The following is a 13515-nucleotide window of genomic DNA, read 5'->3' as shown; positions in this document are numbered from 1 at the left end:
TCTCCTTCCATTAGCACACTACAAAGAAGGAAAAACAACATAAGGACTAAAATTCAGGACCTAAGTAAAATGCATCTTAAAGTTAAGGACTTACAAGTTCAAAAGTTAAGGACGCTTGGTCCTGAACTTCAAGTTTAAAGTTCAAAAGTTAAGGACACTTGGTCCTTAACTTAGAGTTCCAAGTTAAAAAGTTAAGGACACTTGGTCCTAAAGTTTGAGTTCCAAGTTCAAAAGTTAAGGACACTTGGCCCTGAGCTTCAAGTTTCAAGTTCAAAAGTTAAGGACACATGGTCTTGAACTTCGACTTCCAAGGTCAAAAGTTAAGGACCCTTGGTCCTTAACTTTTATAGAAGCACAGTTAACTAAAAATTCATAAACACAGTTAGCTTATGAATTCATACGACTATTGTTATGAAATATCCTTACATAATCAAATATATTGATTGAACCACAAACACATTTCAATACAAAAAAGCTCAGAATAACTTTCTTACAAAAATCCGCTCCTTATTCCACACTGAATCAAGTTATATTCAATATTTTGAAATTTCACACATACTTGATGCCAAACACAGTATTGATCGCCATTACAGTTATACAAAAAGAAAAATGCATAAAAGCAAAATAAAAAACATACCAGTTCGTTGGCTCGATGTAGAGAAGATGACAAAGGAGAAGAGATTAAGTGCAACAAAATACACGCAGAGAATCGCTGGGCAGGAACAAAATCGAACAATGATTCGCATGCACGGAACGAGACTGATACAGAGGGAGCGAAATTTTGCTTCTGAAATTTTGGCTCTGAAGCGTATAAAGGAAGGGTTTGGGAATAAAAGAAATAGAAGAAAGGATAAAAACGTCTTTTCATATTAATTTTAATAGAATAGTGGCTATTTTTGCTCAGCATTAGAATTGGTGGATAAAAAATATACACCACCTTATTTAGTGGCTACCACACGCCATTTTTACTTATCCATTGGTTACTCATTGGTTATCCATTTTCTAAATGGATAATATAGTTCTTACCCATATTTGATCCATTTTTAAAGAGTTGATTATCCGATCCATTTTTAGTGGATAAAAGGAAAAAAGAAAGCCAAAAGTAAAGCAGCAAAAGAAAACAGTACATGGCACAAAGTCTCAACAAACTGGACTTGAACAACATAACAACACAAGAATTAAATAAAACATACTTTAACAAAAGTCACAAGTTTCCTTAGACAACACAACTTATTAGACGTAGTATAAAATTAGATTGACGAGAAGACGCTTTAAATTAAAGATTTGGAGCTGGAATAGCAAACTCCAGAAGCTCAGGATCTCTTTCAAATATAGACATGTCTTGTTCGTCCAACATGACTATAGCTTCAACTCCACCTCCACTTTGATTATCAATTAGAAAAAATAATTTACTGAAGGGGCCAGTTGCCATGCTCACTTTAGCTGGCCTCCCTCAACCAAAGTCCGTTTCATAATGCGGGAATGCATTCAAACTGCTACAATAATAATCATCAGATTCATTGTTTTTCCCTTTTTCAAGTGAAGCAATTACTTTTGAGATAAATGCATTTTTGTTAATATTATCTTTATCCACAAGTTTCTCTTTCTCCTTTCTCATTTCACTAACCAATCTTGGACAATACATTTCCCTTTCATTGGTTATTGGCACCAAAAATCCAGATACAATATTTCCAGATGCATCTTGTGACAAAGATGGGTTCAGCCTTTGGCGCATATCTGCCACTTGAAACAAGGAAGATGGTCTAAATGAACCAAAATTCGCTCTTCGTGCAGCTACAGCACATTTATAAAGGAGTGCGGTCACAACTTCGGCTCGAGTAGGATTGCATACTCCTGAATCCATAGAAAATATGGCTTTGAGTGCATTTACTTTAGCAGCAGGAAAAATAAATCTTTTCCCTAGATATCCAGGTTCTTCTGACTTTATAGACTTTGACAGAATAGAGGGATCACTAGATTGAGGGTAGATGGAGTCTTCAACAAAATGAGGACGAGATAAATTTGCACTTATATCACGGCTCAAAACCCCCCAGTTGTACAAGAAACTACTGGCGGTGCAACCATCTCCAATCTTGTGCGATAAGCATCCACCAACTGCCGTTCCTCCGCAATCAAAATGGCTTACCTGATCAAAATCTGGATTAGTCGGGTTTAGGAGTGTCAAACGGGCGGGTCGGGTCGAAAATGGGTAATGAAAAAAACGAATAAATTATCCGACTAGATCCATATTTAATACGGATACAAAACGGGTTAACCGACAGATAATATGGTTCCATGACTTCTTGAATATGATCACTTTTGGGAGAATTCTTAGTCTCCCAAACTTAAGGAACCCCCAATTTGAGGCTTCACAAATATAAAAGCTAAACTCATTGGTTATCCATTTTCTAAATGGATAATATGATTTTTATCTATATTTGACCCGTTTTAAAAAGTTCATTATCCAACCCATTTTTAGTGGATAATATGGGTGGTTAACTGTTTTCTATAACGATTTTGCCACTACTAGTGGGGTCAGTACAGTCAAACCTCTCCATAACAGTCTCATTTGTTCCAAATATTTTTGGGTGTTATAGTAAATTGCTGTTATAGAAAACACATATTATAATAGAATATGAGATTTGGTTTCGGAAATATTTGGCTTTTATAGAGAAGTGTTGTTATAAAGAGTTTTGACTGCATACATATATGGCCTCCGGATACCAGATGGTTAAACCAAAAAATAACTTACCTGAGTTATAGCTAAATTTCCTTCATTGTGGCCGTAAGGTTGGACTACTGGAAAAACTACATGTTCAGCATCAGTGTAAGGGTGATTAAAAATTTCAGACATGGGACAATGGACACGAACGTGGGATAACTCAACCCCAACGTCGTTACAATCAACAAAGGAACTATCCTTTAGTCCTCCAGCGTAAGGATAATAGAATGATAGTGCTTTAGAAAGAGATTTCTCAACAAGTTGAGATACGTGAGTAGGTTCATATGACTTGTCATTACGATTTTTAGGGTAGAAAAATGACATAGGAATAGAAAAATGAAAAACCTGATCGACAAAAGAAAATTTGTGAGTTCTAAGAGGAGGAGTCGGAATAGAGGGTTTGATGATCTTCTTGGAAATCAAAGAAACAAGTGACGATGCCACCATTATGCTTTCAAGTCTTAAGCAATACTGCACTTCTTTTTGGTTTGGTTAACTATTTGAGAGAGTTACTTATATACATACATATATGTTGCATTTTTTGGGTGCGAGTAAGAAATGGAAGAGGTACCTTTTGGATTGCACCTCTCCATATCACCCTTTCTTTGTCTATAAATTTAGAGCTTTGGCCTCATGTTTCAAATGAAAAAATCTGAAAAATTCTCCCATCTTTTCTATATTGTTGCATTATTTTCAAATAAATATAAGTGTCACGTGTGATTTGCTCCGTCTGTTGAGTTCGCTGAAATTCTGTAATTTTGATTGCTAGTATTGCAGAATAGTTATTCCGTTATATCCTGAGAGGAATTAATCTCAAACCTTGGACAATCGTGACGGGATTAAATTCCTTAAGGACACACAAGCAAGTTGTGGGCTCGAAATTATTTTTCCGTTTTGTTTATTAAACTAATTTTTCTCTTTTTTTCTGATTTTCTGATATCTAACACCATAATACCAACAATATATGTCTTAGAGTTTAATTTTTGTCCATTAATATTGTACAATTATTTTGCAACGTGAAGTCAAGTTACTTATAAATGATACCGCACTACAAAAAAGGGCCTAATTGCGGGGTTATTTTTAAGGTTTGCGGCGGTTAACAACCCCCGCAATATGTTGTTACGGCAGTCGCTAAAACCCCACGATAAGAGTCGTCGCAATCAATTTGCGGCAGTTTTTTGCTGACCGCCAGAACTAAGTAGCGGTGGTTACTTCGCGGCGGTTGACCCCCGCAAATCTAAAATTTTTATCTTTCTAAAATAATTTTCAATTGTAAATTGCGGCGGTTTGAAACCTCCGCAATATAATTTTTAAACTTTTTTTAGCTTATATTTAAAGCACCTGCAGTCATAACCTCAAATTCATTAAATTTTTTGAATTCATATATTATTGACAAAATCACTAATTAAGCTGTAAATCATTATCAAAGCAAAAAAAAATATATTTTAAAGTTAAAAGAAATACATAACATATCATAAAACCATAAAATATCATTAGTCTTTAAAACTAAATTGTCACAACATTATTAGACTCAAAAACCAAATTTAAACACAAAACATTCACTCCAACATTCTAACTCCAACCACATAACTATATTGTCACAATTAATTATCTAAGACAACTACAATAAAATCAACGGTTGATATGATAACATGAAAATCAATGGCTGATATGATAACATGACAAAATCCGTATATATATATATAAATCTTGGGTGCATACACTGAACAATTTTCCATATGAGTAATTATTATAATCAATACTCATTGCGATGCCTCTAATACTTGGCATTAAATTGCATGGTTATGATTATTTACCTGGTACAAAGATAATATTCATTTGTTATAGGATTTATTATAAGCCTTTATATACTTTGAATCTTATGTGCAAAATTATGGATTTCAAGAATGAGACTATTTTTATAGAAACCAATTTTGGTAGATCTAAAGTTACTACCCGGTTCATTAAACCTGATCTTAACAGTTCCATCCGAGGTTTGTTCTATTTCAGTTACCTCTGTATTACCAGTGTTTTGGGGAGCTACCACTTCATCCCATTTTATAGGTCTTCTGGTAGTAACTTTAGATCTATCAAAATATAAGCCCTAGGTAATTTATATGAAATACCCATTTGACCACCACTAGCATTTTTCAATCGATGAGTGATTTTATAAAAATATCTAGAAGGTATTACTCCTTCTTTTATACAACTTAAATCTGCTCCACTATCAAATAAAGCAGTAAACTCTCTTTTAAAATTATAATCAATTAAAAGAGTAATTTTTATTAAAAACTTTTAGATAGTAAAATACTGGAGTTTCTGTAAAAATTCATCCTCAGCATAATCATTTGCTGCTAGTAATTTACCAGCAGTTTTGCCTTTAGATGTTTCTGTACCAATATTTGTCTCAGTATTATTAGTACCGAGTTCTTTGTCAATAGTAGTGTCAGAATTTTCTAGCTTGAAAATTCTTTCATCTAAGGCTACATTAGAAGCCTTTAACTCTGAGGCTTCTTTCTTGAGATGATTACTCTCGATGCTTAAATCTTGGACAGTAGCCATTCTATCAGGCTGGGACTTATTCTTAATAAGCCTTTTGATTTCAGACATAGTGTAAGGCCCTTTTTGAGATGAAATTTCTTCTACCTCTGTTCCTACCTCTGAACTCGTAGGAAATTTATCAATAATTTGTGACCTTAATTTAGAGAATATTATTCCCTCTGCCATAGGAAGATGTCCTCCCTCTTCCTCTGCCTCGAGGAGGTCTGTATGCGGGCCTCATAATCTGTAATAAATAAAGAACTATGAGTCCAAATATTCTCTAGTAAGAAAATCGGAGAGAGTATTATCCGACCCTTTTTTGTTGACTATTTCAAAATTAAATGGGGCTAGCAATGCTTGCCACCTTGCAAACATTTGTTTGGAAACATCATGTTTGAAATCTTTATTAAAGATGAATCTTGCTGCTTGGCAATCAATTTTTATTAAAAACTTTTGATTATATAAATCAGTCTCGAATTTTATAACACATTTTACTATAGCAAGGATTTCTTTAGCTACAGTAGCATAATTCTTTTGGAAATTATTCCATTTTCCCAAATGAAATTGAACAAGGTATTCTTGTTTATCTATTGGGGAACACTCTTTTAGTATTCCACCATACCCAATATCCGAGGCATCAATTTCAACAACTTTTGCCCAGGTACGGTTGGCAAGAGTTAAACATTGTCACGACCCAAAAATCGACCCGGTCGAGATGGCTCCTATCGTGTAACTAAGCCAACCGACACAACTCCCGAATCAATCATTTTCCAAATAAAGTTATTTTTATACCATTTATAAACCAATAATCTCATAATAAAACTTAAAAGAAAAGTGCGGAATAATTACACAAGCCCAACATCGGGGTGTCACTAGTCATGAGCATCTATTACAACTGTCTGATAACCTCAAGACCAACATGGTCGGGAAAATCACAAAATACACTAAGGGAGAATAAGAAGGGAGAAAAGCAAGGTTGCGATCGCCAGGCAGCTACATTGCTAACTCCGATGAACATGCCACCGAGCTTAGAAATACCTGGATCTGCACACAAGGTGCAAAGAGTAATGTGAATATGTCAACTCAGTAAGTAATAAAAGTAAATAAAGGCTAAGCAGTAAGAAAACATATAATTCACGTCATAACACCACAATAGGTACAATGTGCTTCCCAAGCAGTATATAAATCAAACCCTTTTGTCAAAAATTCAGTTTTCGGTGGAAATCATTTGAAGATGTGTAAAATCCATTTAAGACATCTTTCAGTAGTTTTCAAAACAAGTGATAAAATAATGAGTAAAAATGGTGAAATAGCCCCTCGGGCAAAACTTACTCGCATCCAGTCCCTCAGGCAACATAAATCATAAATTGCCCATCGGGCAACATAAGTCATAAACAGCCCCTTGAGCAATCATCACTGTCACTCATATACATCTCATAACATAAAAATCTCAGTGGAAATAACAAAGCCAAATCGAGGTAAGTGGCTTGTCTAACCTTGTGTGGGGGACCTTCCCCTTAGGATTGATTTACTTGGTAATTAAAATGCCTTGTACGTGAGGTGACAAGTGCATACTTGTGCTGATTGTTGGAAATCTAATTTTCTTGAGTAATTACTAGTATGTTTCCTTTTCTGCTTCTATTACTTGCACTATTAAGCTTGTTGTTAGCTTAGAAAAGCATGTCTAAGTGACTTATTTGCTTTAATTGCTCAACTTGCCTTACTTGAATTCGGTGCAACATGTTAGGCTAGAATCACTTGGTGCCTTAATATGTAGTTTTGCCATTTCTGTATATTTTCCTATTGCTGCTGTGCATTTATTTTGGGACTACAGATGTGGGATCCAGTAGCTCCCCCTTGTCTGTTTATTTTGGGACTACGGATATGGGATTCCGTTAGCTCCCCCTTGTCTGTTTATTTTGGGACTACGAATGTGGGATTCCGGTAGATCCCCCTGCACAGTTATATGGAACTACGGGAATGCACCTGGTAGATTTCTGTAGTACTGGGTAATTACATTTGGGACTACGGAACGGGATTACCGTAGATCCCCGTGCACTATGAGTTGAACTACGGGACAAGATCCCGGGAGATCCATTGGATATGTACATATGGGACTCCAGGACGGTATCCTAGGAGATCCCCGATTGCTATTATTGGTGCTGAGCTGTATTTCTTTTCCGTGTTTACCTTGCTTCTGTATAGTTGTTGCTGTCTTATACATCCTGTGTTATTTTACTGCTGTACTTATTTATACTGTTCTGTTCTATACTGTTGATCTTTATATTTTATTTAACCTCAGTGGGGACCTGACCTTCCTCGTCACTACACAACCGAGTATAGGCTTGGCACTTACTGAGTACCGCTGTGGTGTACTCATGCCCCTTTTACGCATGTTTTTCATGTGTAGATTCAGGTACCACTACTCAGGCCTACCATCCTTAAGGGAGGCGACTGCTCTAGAGACTTCGAGGTACATCTGCCATGTCCGCAGACCGAGAAGTCCCTTTCTATTCCAGCTGTTAAACATTGCCCTTCTATATTTTCTTTCTTGTTAGATATTCTGGAGTTAGACTGTTAGATATTCCAAAGGCTTGTGTTTCCATGAGTTTTCGGGTTTTGGGATAATGTACTTGGTTCCGAGAATGTTGTGTTGTATATGCCGAGCGACACTTTTAACACTGTTTTTATCACTCTTCATTCTGTTTTAAATTTGTTTATATTTCGCATTTTGGTTATCTTCCGCAATTTAGGCTTACTTAGTTGTAGAGGACTAGGTGCCGTCACGATGGTTCACGGAGGGAGAACCGGGGTCGTGACAAGAACCCTTTTTCTTATTAAGAAAATCCTCTTTTCTATGTGATCTTTTCCTATTAGCAGGGATATAAATAGCAAATTTTTCGAAAAATTCCCCTAGTTGTTGTCTCTCAGTGAGACGATGCTTCTTTATCTCTTGATTTAGCTTAATCTCTTTGCATAAAGCTAAACCTTCTTGGGTGCATACACTAAACAATTTTCCATATGAGTATTATTATAATCAATACTCGTTGCGGTGCATCTAAGGGTTTTTCTGACCCTTTCCGCGAATAGAGGAGGGAGTCCATCTATAAATTTAGACTTCCAATGAGTACTATTACTCTCTGGTAATTCCATTACTCTGGACAGAAAAACATCTTTATACCATCTAAAATATGTTAAGGTTTTACATAGAAGATTTTGGAGCATAGTCCTAATAGTCTCACTATTATCAGACCATCTTCCAGAAAATGTTCTATAATATTCATGACTAAGAAATAGACAGAATTTTGAACAACCTTATCATCTTCTGTCTTTGTCGCGTTCATGATTTGAAAGCGCTAGTTATGGGTGAGATAATTATCCCACAAGCCCTTTAACTGACTAGTAAATTCGGATATGATTATTTCAGCAATAGCCCTATCTGTATTTTTATTAACTTTACGGATAGTACTGTACATAAGCATTCTATGTACTGCCGTATAGATTTGCCTATCAGCAAGGCCATCTATGTTCCATTCATAGATGTCTGATCCATTATAACCTTGGTAGTAGTGGTCATTGTCTTGTTCTTCTGTTAGAATATCTTGTGGGGTTGGTCTTGGATAATAGAACATCCATTGGTATGGTTTGCGAGCATATTTCTCAGAGATTTTATTAATCTCGTCATCCACTTTTAGACTTTTATTAGACATATGCTCTAAACTTAGAGGATTAGCTCTAAATTCCCCAAACTTCTTATTGAGAAGTTCTTCAATGTCATCAAGACTTTTTAATTTAAAGTCTTTTACCTCAGGAGGAGATTGGATACTTGTAGTAGCAATATGCCCTTTACCTTTAGTATCCTTTTGCTGGATTTTTTGGACTTCAGCTATAAGCTTGTCCAATTTTTCTTATATTGTAATAATATGCTCACCCAGAATACTAACATACATATTAGTATAATTATTTTGTGTGAGCATAGTCTTCAAATTCTTAGCTGTAATAGTAGCTACATCATTTTCAAATAATTTTGAAAAAGAAGTAAAATATACTATTTTATCCTTTACAAACTTGGACCAGATCGCTTCCAATGTACTCCAGGAGATAATTACAGGAACTCCAGTCCTGGCCTGATTGTTAATAAACCTTAAACCACGGTCCTCCTCACAACCCTTTCATGCCTAACCACACTTTAACGGGTTAACTGAGGACCACCGGTTAAGTTGCCTTAACCAAGGTTTATTAACAACCGCCTGGGCTATATAGTTCCAACCTTCGGCACCATCGGGTGACTCCGTTGTTGCTTAATAGTAAAGCATATTTTGTAAATAGCCTATGGATACTTAGTTTAACACTTAAGTTTTTAACCTTTTATTTAGGCTAAACAGTACAGTAAAATAAATAAGTATATAAAGAAAAGCAAATTCAATACCTGAGACCGCTGGATTTTTGGCCAAGTGACCTTTTTGATTTTTATTTTTATTTATTTTTTTATTTAAAGGATTACAAAGGGGTTCTTTTACAAGAGTAGATAGAGAAGATAGAGAGAAGGGAGAGAGTTGGCTAATGCCTACCTCCTTTGAAGAATAAAATGATCCTTTTATAATGGATCGACACCAAAACAAACAAAACCTAAATATGCTATGACCGACATAATAATTACAAGATGGCCCATACTAATAGCATTATTACTACCAGACAATCTACTTTTATAAAAGTAGATTCCCTCTATAATGGAGGGGTCCATGACTTTCTTAAAGTTTTGTATTTGTTCCCCAATAATTGATGTGCTGGGGTAGGCCTTCAATTATTCAAGCCTTTCCTTTTCCCTTGTTGTCGTTTTTTGCAGAAGATTCTTCTGCATTTTCTTTCAATTTTGCCAAGAATTCTTCAATCTTGTCAAGATTATCACTTGTATCCTGGCTTCCTTGAGCTTCTCCTGCTATACAGGTTTCTTCATCTGAAGTATTACCAATGGAAGTCATTGATATATCATCACTGACTTCTGTTCCGAAATTTCTTGCCAAGTCCTTTTTTTATCTCTTCGAAGTATGATTCAAGGATTTCTTCCTTGGAGATGGCTCCTTTCTTCATTTGAAGTTTTCTGCTTACTTGTTGAAATGGACTTAATTCTTCCACTGCAGTTTCTTGTATTTCCTGAGTTGCATAGGCCTCTATTCTAGCCTTGATATTATTAATTAAATCTTCACCATACATCTTTCCCTGTTGATCTAGTTGGAGTAATTTACTCCAGAATTTAGTATAATAAATTCTATGTAAGCATGGAATTCCTTCTTCTGTAGTTCCAATATCTACATCCCATTTCATTATCCATGGGATAGAAAATTCTATAAAAAAGTACATTGCTCCAATGCTCTCATAAAAGATATTATCTTTTTGTAAAGAAATTATTTTAGCTGATATATCAATCCACTGAGCATATAAATTCTTGAAAGATGGAGGAAGTATTTCTAATGATGGACCATATTATTTTCACCATTTGCAAAACCAATTTGGAATCTGCTGTTTGAACATATTAGAACATAATTTGATAAACCATGAGTGCTTCCTATTAGGATTTTCATAGAGAAAAGTCTTATTAAAGCTTTCCACATAGTCCCAGTAATTGAATTTAACTGCGACTTTTTGTTCAGGATGAGTATATTCTTTGTCCTTTAAGGTACTTATTCCCCATTCATCTGAGGCTAATTTTTTTTTGAAAACAATTTTAGAGAAACTATAAGTTTTCTTGGTATTTGCCGGATAAAAATGCTGAATTTCAGCTGATGCTGTCACTGAGAGTATTATTTCATATTGCATTCTATATTTATATGCAGGAGTAGCGTATGACGTTGTGTTTAAATACCTATTCATTAATTTCCATGGATTATCCTTCCATTTAAGGTCGGATTGTTCTAGAAGAATTATTAATTCTTTCTTTTCTTTGCGGTTACCTCCAGATTTTCATGACTGTCTTCTGTTATCACTGAGGAGTATGTTGGTATATTTGATGTACTTTTTTCCTTTTTGGATTTTATAAAATCGATGAAATCTTTGTATAATGGGTGTTCTGTATTAACACCTGAATTTCCTGCAATATTGGTAGCTACTAATTGTTGGTTTCCAATTTGCGCGAGAATATTATTCCCTCTGCCATAGGAAGATGTCCTCCCTCTTCCTCTGCCTCGAGGAGGTCTGTATGTGGGCCTCATAATCTGTAATAAATAAAGAACTATGAGTCCAAATATTCTCTAGTAAGAAAATCAGGGAGAGTATTATCCGACCCTTTTTTGTAGACTATTTCAAAATCAAATGGGGCTAACAATGCTTGCCACCTTGCAAATATTTGTTTGATAACATCATGTTTGAAATCTTTATTAAAGATGAATCTTGATGCTTAATTATATAAACTAGTCTGGAATTTTATAACACATTTTACTATAGCAAGGATTTCTTTAGCTACAGTAGCATAATTATTTTGGGAATTATTCCATTTCCCCGAATGAAATTGAACAAGGTATTCTTGTTTATCTATTGGGGAACACTGTTTTAGTATTCCACCATACCCAATATCCGAGGCATCAGTTTCAACAAATTTTGCCCAGGTAGGGTTGACAAGAGTTAAACATAGAAGGTTATGAACCTTCTGTTTAATTCTTTTGACTGGTTCTGTATGACAATCAGTCCATGCCTTCGAATTCTTCTTTAATCTATCATAAAGAAGAGCAGTATCTTATGACCAAGAAATTTGATATTGTGCTGAAAAATCATCATCTTTGGTCCGGATATTACTAAACCGTTTTGGATAATAATATTTTTTAAATAAATTCAAATGTTTGAAATATGTTTTAATAGTCTTTGAAAATACTAAGATATTATCAATATAGACTACTATAAAGTCTGTATATGGTAAAAAAATATCATTCATAATTTTTTGAAATTCAGATGGGGCATTTTTTAAACCAAAAGGCATTCCATTCATATTGGCCCATTGGAACGTTAAAAGCCATTTTATATCTATCATTTTCAGATATCTGAATTTGCCAATATCCTGATTTTAAATCAAATTTTGAAAATATTATGGCATCATGTAGTCTATCCAGTAAATCCTTTTTATTGGGAATAGGATATCTAATCCATTTCAAAACTTTGTTAATAGGCTTATAATTAATAACCAATATGGGAACTTCTCGTTCATGTTCAACATATTTATTAACATAAAAAACAGTACAAGACCATTTAGACTTAGAGGGTCTTATTAAACCCTTTTGCTGTAAGGAATTAATCTCCTTGTTGCATAACTCCAAATATTCAGAGTTCATTTGACAGGGTCGGGCCTTGATTGGAATATTATCCTCAGAAAAATCTTCTTCATAAGGAAGATTTATAATATGCTTCTTCCTATTCCAAAACAGGTTTGGATAATCTCCACAAACTTGAGCAGAAAATTAATTTTTTAGAAAATTTGATTTTTTAAATCATGCTCCATTGTAAGAGAACAAATTTCATTTTTCAAAAATCAATTTGTTTGGTTTTTGAAGAAATATTATTAGAAATAATCTCATTTAAAAATTTTTGAATCGGCTGAGTTATAAACTCAAAAGTGATTCCTTTCCCATTGTAAGTTCCAGTAAAACTTTTTGTATCCCAGTTTGTGAAAGGAATTAATTTATGAAAAAATGAGACACCTAATATTACGTCTTGCACTATATTTTTTACCAAAATAAAACTTTCTGGTACATAGACATCATGTTGGCAAATATAAGCCCTAGATAATTTATATGAAATACCCATTTGACCACCACTAGTATTTTTCAATCGATGAGTGGTTTTATAAAAATATCTAGAAGGTATTACTCCTTCTTTTATACAACTTAAATCTCCTCTACTATCAAATAAAGCAGTAAACTCTCTTTTAAGATTATAATCAATTAAAAGAGTTATTTTTATTAAAAACTTTTGGGTAGTAAAATACTGGAGTTTCTGTAAAAATTCATCCTCAGCATATCAATGGCTGCTAGTAATTTACCAGCAGTTTTGCCTTCTGATGTTTCTGCACCAATATTTGTCTCAGTATTATTAGTACCGAGTTCTTTGTCAATAGTAGTGTCAGAATTTTCTAGCTTGAAAATTCTTTCATCTGAGGCTACATTAGAAACCTTTAACTCTGAGACTTCTTTCTTGAGATGATTAATCTCGATACTTAAATCTTGGACAGTAACCAGTCTATCAGGCTGGGACTTATTCTTATTAAG

General features: G+C 34.5%; 1 pseudogene; it reads right to left on the bottom strand.

The window, feature by feature from the left end:
• Positions 1–1276: 1276 nt before the first annotated feature.
• On the bottom strand, positions 1277–3169 carry LOC107829793 (acyltransferase Pun1-like; annotated as a pseudogene).
• Between the last annotated feature and the right edge of the window lie 10346 nt (positions 3170–13515).

Source organism: Nicotiana tabacum, chromosome 5 (assembly GCF_000715075.1).
Source record: "Nicotiana tabacum cultivar K326 chromosome 5, ASM71507v2, whole genome shotgun sequence".
In the NCBI taxonomy this organism is placed as follows: Eukaryota; Viridiplantae; Streptophyta; class Magnoliopsida; order Solanales; family Solanaceae; genus Nicotiana; species Nicotiana tabacum.
Note: the sequence above shows the minus strand (reverse complement) of the source record. Positions and strands in the feature narration are given on the sequence as shown.